The sequence below is a fragment of the Camellia sinensis genome, chromosome 10 (assembly GCF_055761805.1).
Source record: "Camellia sinensis isolate YWXY chromosome 10, ASM5576180v1, whole genome shotgun sequence".
Taxonomy (NCBI): Eukaryota; Viridiplantae; Streptophyta; class Magnoliopsida; order Ericales; family Theaceae; genus Camellia; species Camellia sinensis.
This window is the reverse complement of record NC_138970.1, coordinates 97,385,157-97,404,758: the sequence shown is the minus strand read 5'-3', so window position 1 is coordinate 97,404,758 and position 19,602 is coordinate 97,385,157.

Below are 19,602 nucleotides of genomic sequence, written 5' to 3'. Positions count from 1 at the left end.
AATGGAGAAGATGACCCAAAATCCAAGTGCTCCAAATCCACTATTTTTCAGATTAGAATGAAGCCCAAGCCGCCCTCTATCTTATTAACAAAGGACCTAGGATGGATTCACACAAGAAGTAGATGAAAACCTAGAAAGAAGATGAGTTTAGAGAGAGAGAAGTCGTACCTAGGGTTTGGAAACTAGAAGAGGATGAAAAGACTGATCAAAACCCGCTGCTGCCTATTTAAACTGGACAGGCTCGCTCGAGCGAAGACTTGGTCGCTCGAGCGACCAGACACAGGAAAGCCTCGCTCGAGCGAAGAAAAGCTCGCTCGAGCGAAGAAACACTGCTCACAGGTCTATACTAGACGCAAACACTCGCTCGAGCGAAGAAATCCTGGCTCGAGCCACCAGACACAAAACTCAACCCTCGCTCGAGCGACCAAACTCTCGCTCGAGCGAACAATCCAAATTCTGGACAGTAACCCCTGGTTTCAAAACCCAACCAAAACAAAACAAACCTGCCCAACACATCCGATAACTCAAAAGAGAAAATAAAGGATGACAACCACAATTATACATTGAGAGAACCCAAGGAACCTAAGCCCGGATACAACAACCAAAAGGAAAAAAAAACGGGGGTCGCTATAACCTCCCCCCCTTAAAGAATTTCGTCCCCGAAATTAAGGTACGCCAAAACACAAAGCCGACTGATCTCACAACACACCTTTAATCCACTCTTACCAGAGAAAAGACTAACCAAGGGAAACATTCCAAACGACAATACTTAGGTACGAAAACCTCAACAACCCAAACCTTTCCCCAAACAATGACCAACAACTGACTAGCACAACAAGCTAAGTCACTATTCAACAACATAATTCTCAACCATACGACCAAAGCAAATCTTTTGAGCAAATTATAGGAAAACACTTTCTTGTTCAAGAGACATTTCTCAATGTACACATTCCAAAATAAATCTTTCATTTTCCATGCGAAACTCAATAGTTTTGTAAATATATATATATATATATATATAATTTTTTTTTTCAACCACGGTGTTATCCAAAACACATAATCATCCACATTTTATCTGCCAAAAGATTCATTTGGAATTCCTCAAAACCTTTGAATTAAATCAATTTCTCAACAACGCCCTTAGATGGCCCAAACACTAGAAAAAAAAATTTGTTTTCCTATTCTTTCTAAAATAACATTATCAACAACCATCACACACACAGTGATGCCACAGCCAACACCGAACATAACATTTCTATAATGATAGTTAATAGAAATTACAACAATACTATCAACACATAAGGCATAAGAAATTCATGGTTTTGCAATTCTATTCCGCCTCTTTTAATTATCCAATTAAATAACATACACCCGGCTCAGAACCTGGCCAAACAATTAAATGAAAAAGTAACTCATTTAAAACATTTTTCACTTCACAATAGATAAGCATATGAGCTATATCAATCTTTCAATAGATACACATTTTGGCGTTGTATCATCGGAGTCCATCCCCTATCTCCTCCCAAACAATATACATACATATAATGTATATAAAAAAAAAATCCAAACATTCACAATGATAATTCAATACACATAATTGCTGTATTATAATAACCGTCATATTCAATGACTCAACCGGATGATTAATTTCAGTTTTCCCCTAATCAACACACAAAGTCTACAACAAACGAGGCTAATCTCATGGTGACCAATGTCAACCCAAAACCCGATACCAACGAGCTGACTAATCAACTCAATAAACTCCACACTCAGTAATCCATACATGATGTGCCACTCAAACCATACCCAATAATTGATAACCAATCACAATACAAACACTACCCCTACACAACCGATGGGGTCACCACGGACTCACTAAATAGCAAGGCCCAAAACACGAACCAACATACAAGTACCATTCCTTCTAACTTGAGACACAAATCCCACATAACCTTGCCAATACCACGCAATTCTCTAAACCATCTCATCAATCTCATCCACTCACAAATTCCCATTCTCAACCAATATACTCCAAAAGTGAACAAGGCCCACAGGCCGTCACAAGGCTAACTCAATATACAGTACCAAGCAAGCAACAATACTAGGATCACTGATCCCATCAACAACTTCTCAATATAAATACTAGAGGGTTCGAAATTCCATACATACTCCCCAATACACGAGGATTAAACAAACAATACTATGCATACAAATGCGATACATAATCATGATGCCTAAGCATCCAACAGTACACTGGTCCACAACAAAATCAATAACCAAGATACATCACCAGCCAACATACAAAAAGTGCCTCTCCAGGGTAACACTGTAGGGCTAACTAATAAGTCGCCCCTCGCGAGGCTCCCGAAGCCTGGCCTGCCCGTTTCTGGTACTGAAACCGCCCCCGACTAGACGGGTATGACTGAGTCTGACTAGATTTTGAAACACTTGCAGAGTTCACACGCAAAGGGCAAAAACGTCTACCATGGCCCTGCTGGCCACAAACGAAACAACCACCAGACCCCCTACTCAGAGACTAGTATGAAACTTGCACCTCCCCGGAAACCCCAACAGAAGGATCCAAAACCCCCGGCGAAGAAAAGGAACCAGCTCCCGACTGAGCATGTTTCCGCCTCCACCCCTTACTGAGCCTAGAGCGCTTAGGAACCACATGACTGACCGAGATGGTCTCCTCCTTAACCCAATCATCACTAGCAATCAAGGCCTCCACATGGGCCGCTGCCTCAACTAAAGTATAGTAATCCTTCCACAAGGATCCAGCTACCTTTTCCCGAATATCGAAACACAACCGCCGTTCAAACTCAAAACAACGACGCTCTTCTGTTGCCACCAACTCTGGAGCAAACCTCGACAAGCTAGCAAACCGCATCTCAAACTGCGCCACAGGAGTATCATCCTGACGCAACTCCAAAAACTGATCCCTCAACCTTTCCCGAGCAGAAGGAGGGAAATACTTGGCCCAAAAGGCCTCGGTAAAAGCAACCCACGTGCTACCTACATTATTCTTAGCATACTTCCACCAATAACTCGCATCACCCTTCAACTGAAAAGTCGCCAAAGAGACCCTCAACTCCTCATCTTCGACTCTGAGCATATTAAGAGTCTTGGTAATCTGTTCTAACCAACTCTCTGCCTCCAACGGTTTAGCCTCCCCCACAAACTCTGGTGGGCCAGAACGAAAAAACTCCTTAGTAAGTTTGAGAGCATGCCCGTTGCCGCCCTCAGTACGAGCTAGGGCATCTTGCACTGCTCTTGCAATCTCACGTGCGACATCCTCACCGACAGCCGATGCTGCAACGGCAGGTACTAAAGGAACTGCTGTGCCCCTACCGACACTCCTACTATTCAACCGTCCTCTACTGCCTCGTGTAGACATCCTATAAAGCACAAAGTAAATTACACTTAGCGCAAAACACTATAGCCTTCTCCGAGGCACACTCCACTACTGTTAAGTCACAAGACACACTTAGTCTCAAAATTTACATCTCTACTGCATATTATCAGCTAAACATGTAAACACATAATCGAATCAAGTCCACAAAGATAGCCACTCATCCCGAAACTCTCAAGGAATTCCTATCAGAAACCACGTTGATCAGGCGTGTTTCCAAAAGGACCTCAAAGCAAGTTCACCGGCTATGAATACTATCCAGGAGACTGAATCCCATGCTCACATAAATGCAACACATAAGTCCTAACTTTCATGATATCTATATGCAACGTCCTCACAATACGTAGTAAACCCACTGTGGTAAAAACCATTTCCCACGAGCCCAAGTATTCAAACCCGGCTCGCTCTGATACCAAGTTGTCACGCCCCACCTTTTATTACTCGGAGTCATTACCAAATTCTTTAACTTAATTCAATTTCAGAGATAACATGCGGAAATAAACTCATACATTCAATCCGTAGAAGTGATTAACAATACTCTCATTCGTATGCAAAGTAAATATTACATGAACTAACTTAATAAATTGCCCTTGGGCTTACATCATTAAAAGTACAAGAAGAAGGGTGTAACCCTTTACAACAATGGCATTCCGCCAACATAACTGAGGCCCCGTGGCCAACAAATAAGAAGATCCAAATCTTGTAGCACACCCTGCTAAACACCTGAAAAAGATTCAACAACGTGGGATGAACATATAGTCCAGTAGGGAACTCAACATGCTCCTTAACAATAACAACATTACAGATAGCTATGATCATGAACACCCATTCTCATACTAGAATAATAATGTGACAGTTTATACAAAATATATATATGAATATACATATGAACTTTTCTTGAAAACAATCATTTAATTCACCGCTATAAGCGATTTATCCTTCCTTTTTCCTTTCATTAACCCCCGTTCCCAATCTTTTATAACATAAACAACTATTTAGAAAAAATAGAATCACTAAGCCCATTACTCTTCCATTTTCCACACATACAACAGATGTGCCTTTTCAAAACATATTTGGCATTTCAATGCAATTCCCATTATATCATAATTATCCATACACATCTCTATAAAAAAAGATAACAACTCAACTACATACATAAAATCAATCAATGAGTCAACTCGTCCCTCCAACACTGTAACAAATACAATCCACAATGTTTCCAGATACACTGAAACAATAACAAAACAACAATGCACTACTAGCTATACGCGTAGTAAGCCAAAGATACACTTCTCACAACAATCTACCAGTTTACCAGGCGCTAGCAGGAAGGGTATGGTACCTTAGATTATCAGCGCGTCAGTTCTCCAGGCGCTAGCTGGAAGGGTATGATACCTCTGATTATAAGCGCTGAACACATAAGTGTGTGGAGTTCATCACCTATCTTCTCACACACACTGGAGTACAACCCCTCTCTTCTCCTCAACCAGTATACAAATATAATGTAGTTCAGCATTTCATTACATATGATGTTCAATCAACAATGGTGTAATACATACACAACAATTCAACACAACCTTATCATCCTCCACCAATGACCAAAATATCCAGATGCATCCATATTATACATCTATTAACAGACCCAACTAACATGAGAGTACAAAACTCAGCAACAACATGAACATGGTAGTTAAAGCTATACCCCACACAAGTGTGTTCAACACTCAAGATACAACATTACAATTCTCTTATACTTGTTTCAAAATACCTTTCCCATTTCACAAAATGAATTCCACTTCCTTTGTTTTCACAAAAATCATTCCTATGGACAAAAGCCATACTTCATTTAAATTCACTACATTCTTTTCAAAGCCATTTCAAACTAATTATGCACATTAAGTCATAAACAATAAATTAGGGTCTTTCCTTCATCTTTCTCAATATTGACCAAAAAGGCCTAATTAACATCAACAAACAACAATAACCACAATTAAGACTCAAAATACCTAAGTATTTGCCCAAAGATCTAAACCCCTCAATTAATCTATTAAATCGAATAAGAAAATTTAGGGTTTCCTCTCCTTTCAACAACCACATGCTAAATAACACCCCAATTAGCCCAAATCATAACTAATGATAATAAACCCAAATTCAATAACCAACCCAAGGTTCAGTCCCATGATTTTCACAAATCCAACATGATACAATTTTTATGCAATACAAAAACTACCACATGTCTATCTATAGTCGAAGTATTGAAAAGAAACAAGGAGAATCCCTACCTCGAACAAAGAACACAAATGGAGAAGATGACCCAAAATCCAAGTGCTCCAAATCCACTATTTTTCAGATTAGAATGAAGCCCAAGCCGCCCTCTATCTTATTAACAAAGGACCTAGGATGGATTCACACTAGAAGTAGATGAAAACCTAGAAAGAAGATGAGTTTAGAGAGAGAGAAGTCGTACCTAGGGTTTGGAAACTAGAAGAGGATGAAAAGACTGATCAAAACCCGCTGCTGCCTATTTAAACTGGACAGGCTCGCTCGAGCGAAGACTTGGTCGCTCGAGCGACCAGACACAGGAAAGCCTCGCTCGAGCGAAGAAAAGCTCGCTCGAGCCAAAAACTCGATGCTTCAGGTCTGCAACCCAGAAGCTCGCTCGATCGAAGAAACTCTCGCTCGAGCGAAGAAACACTGCTCACAGGTCTATACTAGACGCAAACACTCGCTCGAGCGAAGAAATCCTGGCTCGAGCCACCAGACACAAAACTCAACCCTCGCTCGAGCGACCAAACTCTCGCTCGAGCGAACAATCCAAATTCTGGACAGTAACCCCTGGTTTCAAAACCCAACCAAAACAAAACAAACCTGCCCAACACATCCGATAACTCAAAAGAGAAAATAAAGGATGACAACCACAATTATACATTGAGAGAACCCAAGGAACCTAAGCCCGGATACAACAACCAAAAGGAAAAAAAAACGGGGGTCGCTATAAAAATCATCGGCAACGAAACAACTATCCATTGAGATTAAATGAAAGCCCTCGTCGTGCTCTACGTTTTTGTATGTGGAACTAGGCGTCAAAGATGTATAGAAATAGATGAAATCAAGCCTACAAAGCCTACCAAGGCTCAAATATCGACTAAGAAGGTTCACAATCAAGATAATCAAAAAGTCAAATATAATTCCATTATAACAAGAAGTACAGAGTGCTATAGTTTATAATGTGGGATTTGTTCTAGAATGAGAGAAAATCTAAAACTTCTATAGTGCGGATTGCCCAAATGTGTAATTTTAAATTTGAAGAAACCCACTTTATCCCTGAAAAATTAAACCCAAACATGTAAGTAACTATCCTTTTGTGTAATTTCCACTTTAATAGGACCTTTGGGTTCATAAGAAGAAAGAAAAAAAAAAAAAAAGTGAGAGAGAACTAAATAGTTCACAAGATCATATTTTGGGACTTATTGGTGCTTCTCCCATGTACGAAACCCATTATTTCTATGAGATATATAGAGAGAAATTTTAATGTTAGTTTACAAAAAATCTACCAATATCTAGATTCATGCACTGAACAGAGGATTGGTTTAGTGGATAAGACCTTCGAATTCCTCGCTCAAGACTTCGGTTCGAGTCTCTATAACTCATTGTTGGAGTTAAACATACTTTTTAGCAATTGGAGCACGCCGCCTAAGCTTCGGTTCCAACGTAGGTGCGGTGGGGTTCCCTGCAAATATACTGTAGGTGGTAAGCAATATTCCCTAACGGATATATTGAAATAGCCTATCTACATATCTATTTTATGTAACCAAAAAATAAAATAAATAAACAGAGCAAGAAAAAATGGATACCCAAGCCTAGATGATCGTTGCTATTCAAAAAGTCATTTCCAAACCAAATAAAACCAAATCTATAAAAATAAAAAATAAAATAAAATAAAACCGACAAACAGAAGAGATTGGACCTTTAAAAGTTCAAATGGACCTTTAGAATTTGGGTCTACCTTCCCTCCAATCTGTGATCAGACTAGAGGGTGTTGTTGGCCCGTGGGGCTAACCACGGGTCCCGTTTTGATAATCCGAATTATTCATTGTGTATAACTCGTTAAGTACTATATGCCTATAAAAAAACCACATTGATCGGATATTGATAGCTACATGATCAATCAGTTTTGTATAAAAAAATGGACGGTGAAAAAATAAATGGTTGACAGAAATATGATCCAATAAGATAGCTATTAATATCCAATCAACGTGATTTTTTATAGGCATGTAGTATTCGACGAGTTCTACACATTGAACGGTTCAGATTATCGAAACAAGACCCGTGATGGGCTCCCACAGGCCCAACAACACCCTCCAATCACTGATTGTAGGGAAGCCAGATCCTAGAATTTTATCTTAAAAAAATGTTGAGGTTTATAGAATGAATAACTAAAGTCAATAATAAAAAAAAGTATAGAACTGTTGGTAGGCCGACTTCACAAAACATATGAACTACTTTAAAAAAAAATTAATTTTTCTTTTTACTTTTTTACACATTTTTTTATAAAAAATTATTAAAAATCTAATTGTCAAAACAATAATTAATATGAGGCATAATTTTTCTTTTTACTTTTTTTACACATTTTTTTAATAAAAAATTTAAAAAATTATTAAAAAATCTAATTGTCGAAACAACCATTAATATGAGGTGAGGAAAATAATTACAAGTCACACAATTTTTTTATACTCAGAACTCAAATTCATCCACCCTAAAATAAAAAATTAAGAATCAACCACAAATGACAATCAACCAAAAAATATCATCAATGTTGTTTTTATTTTTATTATTTTTTTAACTAATGGCTTATGTTTGCTAGACAAGCTAGAAAATTGTGTTAATTGGATATCGATAACCATTTGATTAGATTATATTTATGTCAATAGTTTATTTTAAAGATTATACTTGTCGTTGACACAAATGTGATATGATCAAATGAATATCAATATCCTATTAATATATTTTTTTACAATAATAATATACTTGACAAGTTTTATATATTAAACGATTTAGATCATTAAAGTAAGTCTGAAACAAGACCTATCATAGACCAACAACACCCTCTATTCTGCAATTGGGTTGAGAGGAGCCAAACTCCCAGGAAAATTATTTATCCAAAAAAACTCCCAAATTCTTAATGTCCCATTCAAGAGACTTTTCTCACATGGTCCACGTAGATAGAGAATCTCTGCTGCCCATTTCCCCCATGGCCTCTCACACACTCCCTCATCTCCTCCTGGCACCCCCCCATCACCACAACACATAGAGGCCCAACACATATTATTCTCTTTAGCTTGTACATAGAGAACATATAACACAGAGACTTGCCCGTGTCAGTGGTCATCTTCTATAGCGATCCCAGCTTCTAACTCGACCTTTATGGTGTTTTGGACTCAGGTCTTGTAGTTTAATGTTGTTGGTTATTTCTTTTTCTCCTCTTAGTCTTTGAATTTGAGTTTTGGAATGTCTTGGGTGTGTTCAGAACAGGTTGGTTGGTTGTTGGTCTAGAACCTTGCTGCCTAGAATTTTGGTTTTCCGCTCAAGCGGGTCCTCTTACGCTCGAGCGTGGTTTGCAATCACTCAGTACTTTGTGCATCTGCAAGAAATACTACAAAAGTGTTTTTCACACTCGAGCAGAGTGTCTTACGCTCGAGCGGGTCTGAGCTCTAGCGACCCCTCTGGAGCTCGAGCGACTGTCTGAAGTCTGTAAAATACTGGACGAGTGTATTCTACGCTCGAGCGGGTCTCTTTGCGCTCGAGCAGGTAGTGCCTTGCTGTTGTGTCTTGGCACTCGAGCTGACTTTATTGCGCTCAAGCGAGTCTGCTTTTTGTGTCTGACGTTCGAGCGTCAAACTCTCCGCTCGAGCAGACTGTATGTATATCAGATCGTGAAAGTGACATTTTAAATCACTTTTTCTGTTCTTTCTCTCTCTAAAACTTTCCAAAACCCTAAGTTGAGAGCTTCTCTCTCTAAAATACTCTCTCTCTCTCTACATTTTGACCTAGATCTAGTGATCTTCTCACCCTCCTTCCTTTATTAAAAAGTTGGAGCTTCTTAAGATCTCCATTTTCATCCGAGTAGAAGTTAATTTCGTCATCCTTGGAGTTTGTCTCTTGCTTGGCTCGTCTTCTCTTCTTGAGGTAGGGATATTCTACTTATTTCTACGAGCTTTGACATAAACATTGGTCATTTTGTATAAATGGTTGGTTTGGGTAAAGCTAGGGTTTGAGTTTGGATTTGTGAAAGAGGGGTTTTCTTATTTAAGCTCCATATGGGTATGTAAGACCTTGCAAAGGGGTTAGTTGTGTATAATGGGTGAAATTTGGCCTTGGGTGCACTATATGAGGAAAGGGGGAAAAATGCCCTGATTGAATTAAGGAAATAATTTGTGTAATTATGAACTTGATATGGAAATATGAGATTGGTTTGAAAATCATGAAATTGGAGGGAATTGTGATTAAACGGTGTAGTTGGATTGATAAATCACTCACCTATGGAAAATATGATAATTTATCTGTTGATAAATTTATTTATCTGTTTAGATATATCTGTTTTGGGCTATCGGTGGAAGATAGCCATGATTGTTGTAGAAAGTGTATGATGATTAGGTAAATTGAAACTAATCAATTGGAATGTCTTTGAATATGATGGTTGGATATAAACATTGTATGTGATATTGAATTGGTCATTGTATATGACAACATGTTTAAATACATTGCATATGTATCTTGTTTGGGAGAAGAAATGGGATGTACTCCATTGTTTGGGAGGAGATAAGGGATGGATTCCATGGATAATTAAGTTGGCCGGAGTGTCCAGGGTGAAAGTCCCGAAATCTTATTCATGTTTTGGGTGCCGGTTCTCTCGGACGTAGTTCCGTAAAATGGAAAGATAATGAAAGTGTATGATTGGTGTGTATATGCGAAGTGTTGATAATGTGAGTTGTAATCTCATTTGAACTGTTTGGATAACATTGAACCATGTCAATGAAATGATTTGGATACTTAAAGAGAAGTGGATCTATATGATGTAAATGTGATTGGTTATGGAAATGGTGTAAGTTGGTTTATAAGTGCTAAACATTTATCGGATGCTAATGTTTTAGTTATTTCTCATATACTGTTTAGCGTATCTCTACTGGGCATTGGCTCACCCTACTTGGGACACCATTTTTCAGGTGCAGGTGACATGCCGCCCCCAAGGTCTTAGCTTGGGAGGTTTAGGAGTTCAAGACTCCCTTTTGTTATTTGTTTTGATGATTAAATGTAAATTCAAGCCGAGGGCTTTCATGTATAGAGTAGAACTCTTCTTTTGTTGTAACCAAGTGATGACTTAGAAAGCTGTAAGCCCATAGGGCATTTATTTGTTTAACATCTTTTGTAAAGAATACTCTGACGAATGTAATATGTAATCCTTTTATTATGTTTTATGAATTATTTAAATGGTTGGACTATGTCTTATTTTGAGGGCGTAACATCTTCAATGGAACCACAAAGGTACCTTTATCATCTCCATTTTGTTCAAACATCTATACTATCTATACTATAAAGCAAATGTTTCAGTTTGTGTCATGAACAAGTGTCTCACTTTTCTTTCTATGAAAAACAATTCACCACCACTATTCTCACCTCCACCTTAACCACAGCCGTTCTTACCTCCACCACCACACCAGTGTCACCATCACTGTCACCACCACCCCACTACCATGCCATCACCTAAACCTCCATTTCCACCTTCGTCTTACCACCACCACCACCAAACATAGAAAAATATTTTCACTAAAAAATATTTCTACCATTAGAAAATATTTTCCGCTCAAACAAACAGAGTGTAAATCACAAATAAATTTTACCAAACAACCTTGCATGAGAGTTGCTTTTATGGACGATTTGCCCATGGTCATTTCTCTGAACACATATGATTCTTATGGACACTATCTCACTACTAATCCAATCCTCTCCTCTATCACCCAAACCAAATGGGGCCTTAGGGTTTGAAATGTTAATGGGTATAAAAGGAAGACGAGAGATTAGGTGTATGATGATATAGTTGAAATTATGAAAAGTGTAGTGAGATAAAATGATAATTTTAAAATTTAGAAAATGGTGTAATTAGAAAATAGCCAAGTAATCCTACTATTTTAAAGAAATAACATTAAGTCTTATTTTGTATTAGAAGAATTTAGTCATACTTTTCAAATATAATTCCATAAGGAAAATTCTTTTTGCACATCACAGAAAATCTTAGTATACAACATTTATGCCATTCAATATAAATCTTCGAATAAAACCCAGATATAAACTTTACAATTAAAAATATTATTCAAAAATTTATATCCGAACATATCTGAATAATTCACTTTTGTTCGAAAGTTTAAATATGAAAAATTGACTTTTATTGGGAAGTTTATATTTCAATAACACAAATAATGTATACTTAGATTTTTATTTTTATTCTTTTAACGTGTGAATAGCTTGAGTTCTCCTACGGAAGTCCCATTTCCCTATATTTCTCATTTACCCTCGAGGCATCTAAGATTGGAGTAGTGATTTCTCCATACCTTTTCTTGGAAATTCATTTCGATATTATGATCCCATTTAAAAATAAAGGTTAAGCTAAGTTGTTGAAATAAAGTGGTCTACTAGACTACTATACTCTCTTGTTCGAGTTGATTGAATTAGATGATAATAGCATTCTTAGGACAACTACTCTTTAGATTAGTAATTCATTTGCATTGTGTATTTTATTTCAAGTTTGGATTAACCATGGGTTGTGAAGAGGGATTGATAGAATTCTATCAATTCGTATTTAATTAACTTGTCTGAACTTTTTCTTAATATTCCATTTTGTATCTTATTTCCCTCTTGAAATTCAATAGTTCCCCATATGAGAATTCTATATCTGGATGGACTATTAGGCCATGTTTGCGGTGGCGGAGCCACATGGTGACCAGGAGGGTTGCGTGCCCCTCCTGGATTTTTGTTTCTTTCTATTTTTATTTTTTACATATGTATATAAATAAAATTTTAAACAAAAATAATATTTAGAACAAAATATCAAGGGTATTTTTAAATCTATGAAAACAATAGTCATTGTTTTATTGAAAATGAAGTGACTACAACAAATTATATTTTTATGTATGAAAATTTTGTGAAAAATTTTCAATATAAAGGTAATATCCATCATTATTGATATTTAAATATAATTAATCTCACTATATATATGTAAAAATTACTAGAGTGTTAGTTATATTTGCATATGGAATTCACCCTTCATACGTTGCTTTACTATTGGTTGGTGATATCATATGTCAATAATGATGTGTTATCACTATTATATGAAATTTTTACTCAAATTTTGTAAAAATTTGATTTATCTTACCATTATATAATTTATTTTACGATTTAAATATATGACTTTTATATTGTCTATGATACATGTAACGCCCTCAAAAAAATAACATTAAAACCCATCAACTTAGACATGCATTGATACAAAGAAACCAACCATCTTTCCATTAATCTGAATAGTTCTTACAAAAGTATTACATGTTAACAACAAAAGAAAATGCCCTACGGGCTTACAGCTTTCCAAGTTAACACTTGGTTACAAAAAGAAGAGTACTAACTTAATACATATTAAGCCATTGGCTTAAATTTACATGTAATACATCAAAAGAAAGCAAATAACAAAGCAATCTGTCTGCCTCTAGCCTCCCAAGCTATGTCCTAGGAGATGGCATGCTACCTGTACCTGAAAATGATGTCCCATAAAGGGTGAGCCACAGCCCAGTAGAAATACACTAAACCAGCCATGGACAATGACTAAAAGATTAGCAGTTGATAGATGGTCAACACAGATGCATCCACATATATCACATTTCGATTTCATGACATTAAGTCCATGTTACATTTCATTTCCCATGTCTTTTCCAACTTTGAGTTTGAAAACAAGGCTCAACACATAGCCAAATAACTTAATGAGATTTAGACTCATCTTTAAAACACTTTCAAAATTCACGAGGGATACACATTTTAATGTTGTATCAATAACACAAACTATTCCCGCACTTTGCGAAAGATACACATTTCGGTGCTGTATCAACATAACATAGAATCACTTCTATACTTTACAATTGATAACGATATACATTTTAGTGCAATATCAAATCAATTCAAACACTTCCATAATCAACACTTGATACACATTGTAGTGCTGTATCAATGTCACACAAAATCCGATTTAGAGGTCCATCCCCTATCTTTCCCTAAACCGTGGAGTATATCCCTCATCTCCTCCTACACAACACATGTATATAAACGTAGATCATATAAAATCAATCAATACATAGAATTAATGTATTATTCCAGTTGCTATGTTCAATGGCATACTCAATCGATTAGTTCTAGTTTGCCTAATCATCATGCAGTGTCTACCACAATCAAGACTATCCTCCACCGATAGCCCAAAGCAGTTATTTCTATACTGAAAATAAATGCACCAAATGGATATATAATCAACATTTCAACTAGGTGAGCGATGAACGAATCAAACTACACCCTTTAATCCCATACACATCTAATTCCAACATTCTCAATTTAATTCTTCTTTTCTTCAAATTAATTATACCAATTAATTTATCAATGAAATTAGAGCATTTTCCATAATTAACATCACAACCCTAAGGTTCCATTTTTACCAATAAACCAATATTTATCTCATTTCTCTATGCCAAACATGCATATAAGTTTATATAAACCAAACCCCAACTTTTGTAAAATTACACAAAGGCCCAAACTTTCTCAAAATTACCCAACAACCCCCAACTCATCAAAATACTAAAATTCAAAGACAAAACTCATGAGAAGGAGTAGGATATCCCTACCTCGAAGTTAGAGCTCAAACGGGGAAGTTGAAGAAAACCAAAATGCTCCAAACTTAAAAATCCACGGATCAAAATGGAGCCTCGACGATCCACACACTTCTTACAAAGGCCGGAGGATAGTGAGACACTCTAACTAGATCAAACCCTAGAGAGAAGGGAGTTTCTAGAGAGAGAAGCTCTCAAAATATCATTTTAGAAAGTAAGAGAGAGAGAGAAAATGTAAAAAGTGATTTTAAAATGCCCAGCTACCAACTGATATACGACATTCCCGCTCGAGCGGAGAACACAACGCTCGAGCATCAAGAACAAAAAACTAGGTACGCTCGAGCGCAAGAAGGCCCGCTCGAGCGCCAAGACACAAGAATAAAGTACATCCGCTCAAGCGCTAAAACCAGTCTGCTCGAACGTAGATTTCCCCCTCCCAGAACTTACACCAAAAAGTACTACCCGCTCGAGCGCCAGAGTACCTGCTCGAGCATAAAGAAACCCGCTCGAGCGTAAAAATCACACCTGCAGAAGTTTTGCAGGGACACGAAATACTGGGAGTGTGCAATATCCGCTCGAGCGCAACAAGGCCAGCTCGAGCAGAACGACCAAAAACCTGGCAACAAGATTTCAGACCAAAGTTCAACCCACCAGTTCGAAACATGCCCAACACATCCTAAAACTCAAACAAATGGAATTAAAGGATGACAACAAGATAGATACAACTACCAACTCCACGGAACCGAGTCCGGGATACAACAGAACAATAAAGGGACAACCGGGATCGCTATAATACAGTAGTTACATGCAATACTTTCTTTTCAATTTTACTCGAAGTTAATTAGAAAATTTTATGTGAAATACTTTTGTAATAATTTATTTAAGTTTTTGTACTTTTCAAAAATTATTATTATCTGCTTATTGTTGGTTATGGAAAAAAAAATTAAAGTTGTAATTAATAAGTGCCCCTTTTGATTAAGTTTCCTGGCTCCGTCACTGCATGTTTGTTTGGTCTCTTAGAAACGAGGATTCGATTAATAATATGTGAGGGTCATCAGAACCATTTTTAATATTATTATGTTTTAAAAAATTTATTAGTGAAAGAAATATTTAAATTTTTTAATAAATACTAAAAAAAATATGATTTTGTTTATGTTTAGTGAATTTTAAATGATTTTTATGCAAAATTTATATTTTTTAGAACAAAAAAAAATTATAATATTAAAAATTACTAAGAATTAAAAAATCTTAATTTTATATATTAATACTATCTATAGCAGTACTAATCCCAGAGAGTACAAACAAACACTATTTATCCTACATCTCCAACATAATATTACCACACTAATAATCTCCTCACTCAGTTCTACCATACTCTTAATCCTATCCATCCTATAAAGCCAAACAAACGTGACCTTAGTTTGAACCTCAATTCTTTTTCACCAAATGTAAAATTATATGTTTTGTTGAATTATTAGTCCAATTCCACAGTTATGTCGTCTAAACAAACATAGACCAAGAGTTCTAGGTTATGGTTATTTGGACAAAATTAATTAGATGAGATTAATATTTATAGGACTGTTAGTCCTGGAATTATTAATCCTTTTATAATAATATAGAAAATAGATATAATTATTGAACAACTGCGAGAAGACTAGCTACTTGCTACTTTTCTAAGACCTAATTGTACGTAGGAACATCGTGCACTACTACTCTCTTCTGTAGTCCTATTTTTAACTAACTCATTTTGAATACTAATTCAAAGAAAAAATAAATAAAATAATACACACACACACACACACACACACACAGGCAAATTACATGGGTGGATATTGTTTTAATTTTGTCTCTCTAATTTTAGTTACCTTGATTTTGACTCTGAATTTATAATTTTCTTTGAATTTGATCCGATACCCCCCTCCCTCCCCCCCTTTTTTACATCAAATGTTTTAATCTAAAGTAGAGTGTTGTTGATGTTTGTTTGTAATTGCATATGATTGTACAAAGTGGGAATTCCTCTCCTCCATGCGATACCATATACAAATGCCTTCCATTTCTAATTGCTCTTCTCCCATTGATGTATAATGGCAAGACAGTGAATCCATTTGAGGCACACACTGCAAACATATGGACTTTCCTCATAACCATATGCATCTACTGTCTGGCACTAGGACTTTTTAGCCAAATTCAAATCACCTGTGAAACTTTCCCTAAAATGGAGGGCTATGTTACTTCTATCTCCGGAGCTATTTCTTGTATTTCCCTGGTTTCACTTCGTCTCACAAGTTTTCTTGGCCAACTTATTTTACGGGTACTATTCTTGCCCATGATTCTGGCAGACATTTTGTCTAAGAATTGACGGGCAACACCATTATCACTATCCGGCCTCAAAACTCTACCAAGCTTTAAAAATCGTTATTACTATCACTATCAGGTTTCAAAATTGTCAGGATATTTAAAATACTTATATAATTGTATTAGAATTTTTAAAATATATGATCTATATATTAAACTGCATTAGAATCTTTAAAATGATTTATGTGATTTATAAAAAATCGTTACTATTGTCACTATCAAGTTTCAAAATGATTTATAAATATTCTCTATATCAGAATCTTTAGAATATTTATATGATTTATATATTCTACAGTATCAAAATCTTTAAAATATTTAGAAGATTTCAATTTTGTGAAAAAATCTCAATATAAAGCTAATATCCATCATTATTGATATTTAAATATAATTAATCTCACTGTATATACGTAAAAATTACTAAAGTGTTAGTTATATTTGCATATGGAATTCACCCTTCATACGTTGCTTTACTATTGGTTGGTGATATCATATGTCAATAATGATGTGTTATCACTATTATATAAAATTTTTACTCAAATTTTGTAAAAATTTTATTTATCTTACCATTATATAATTTATTTTACGATTTAAATATATGACTTTTATATTGTCTATGATACACTAGTTACACGCAATACTTTTCAATTTTACTCGAAGTTAATTATAAAATTTTATGAGAAATTCTTTTGTAATAATTTATTTAAGTTTTTGTACATTTCAAAAATTATTATTATCTGCTTATTGTTGGTTATGGAAAAAAAAAATTAAAGTTGCAATTAATAAGTGCCCCTTCTGATTTAGTTTCTTGGCTCCATCACTGCATGTTTGTTTGGACTCTTAGAAGCGAGGATACGATTAGTAATATGTGAGGGTCATCAGAACCATTTTTAATATTATTATGTTTTAAAAAATTTATTAGTGAAAGAAATATTTAAATTTGTTAATAAATGCTAAAAAATATGATTTTGTTTATATTTAGTGAATTTTAAATGATTTTTAAGCACAATTTATATTTTTTAGAAAAAAAAAATTATAATATTAAAAATTACTAAAAATTAAAAACTCTTAATTTTATAAATTAATACTATCTATAGCAGTACTAATCCCATAGTGTACAAATAAACACTATTTATCCTACATCTCCAATATAATATTACCACACTAATAATCTCCTCACTCAATTCTACCGTACTCTTAATCGTATCTATCCTATAAAGCGAAACAAACGTGACCTTAGTTTGAACCTCAATTTTTTTTCACCAAATGTAAAATTATATGTTTTGTTGAATTATTAGTCCAATTCCAAAGTTATGTCGTCTAAACAAACATAGACCAAGAGTTCTAGGTTATGGTTATTTGGACAAAATTAATTAGATGAGATTAATATTTATAGGACTGTTAGTCCTGGAATTATTAATCCTTTTATAATAATGTAGAAAATAGATATAATTATTGAACAACTGCGAGAAGACTAGCTACCTACCACTTTTCTAAGACCTAATTGTACGTAGGAACATCGTGCACTACTACTCTCTTTTGTACTCCTATTTTTAACTAACTCATTTTGAATACTAATTCAAAGAAAAAATAAATAAAATAATACACACACACATACACACACACACACACAGGCAAATTACATGGGTGGATATTGTTTTAATTTGGTCTCTCTAATTTTAGTTACCTTGATTTTGACTCTGAATTTATAATTTTCTTTGCATTTGATTCGATAACCCCCCCTCCCCCCCCCCCCTTTTTACATCAAATGTTTTAATCTAAAGTAGAGTGTTGTTGATGTTTGTTTGTGATTGCATATGATTGTACAAAGTGGGAATTCCTCTCCTCCATGCGATACCATATACAAATGCCTTCCATTTCTAATTGCTCTTCTCCCATTGATGTATAATGGCAAGACAGTGAATCCATTTGAGGCACACACTGCAAACATATGGACTTTCCTCATAACCATATGCATCTACTGTCTGGCACTAGGACTTTTTAACCAAATTCAAATCACCTGTGAAACTTTCCCTAAAATGGAGGGCTATGTCACTTCTATCTCCGGAGCTATTTCTTGTATTTCCCTGGTTTCACTTTGTCTCACAAGTTTTCTCGGCCAACTTATTTTATGGGTACTATTCTTGCCCATGATTCTGGAAAACATTTTGTCTAAGAATTGACGGGCAACACCATTATCACTATCCGGCCTCAAAACTCTACCAAGCTTTAAAAATCGTTATTACTATCACTATCAGGTTTCAAAATTGTCAGGATATTTAAAATACTTATATAATTGTATTAGAATTTTTAAAATATATGATTTATATATTAAACTGTATTAGAATCTTTAAAATGATTTATGTGATTTATAAAAAATCGTTACTATTGTCACTATCAAGTTTCGAAATGATTTATATATTACACTATATCAGAATCTTTAGAATATTTATATGATTTATATATTGCACTGTGTCAAAATCTTTAAAATATTTAGAAGACTTCAATTTTGTGAAAAAATCTCAATATAAAGGTAATATCCACCATTATTGATATTTAAATATAACTAATCTCACTATATATATATATATATATATATAAATTACTAGAGTGTTAGTTATATTTGCATATTGAATTCACCCTTCATACGTTGCTTTATTATTGGTTGGTGATATCGTATGTCAATAATGATGTGTTATCACTATTATATGAAATTTTTACTCAAATTTTGTAGAAATTTTTACTCAAATTTTGTAAAAATTTGATTTATCTTACCAGTATATAATTTATTTTACGATTTAAATATATGACTTTTATATTGTCTATGATACACTAGTTACACGCAATACTTTCTTTTCAATTTTACTCGAAGTTAATTATAAAATTTTCTGTGAAATACTTTTGTAATAATTTATTTAAGCT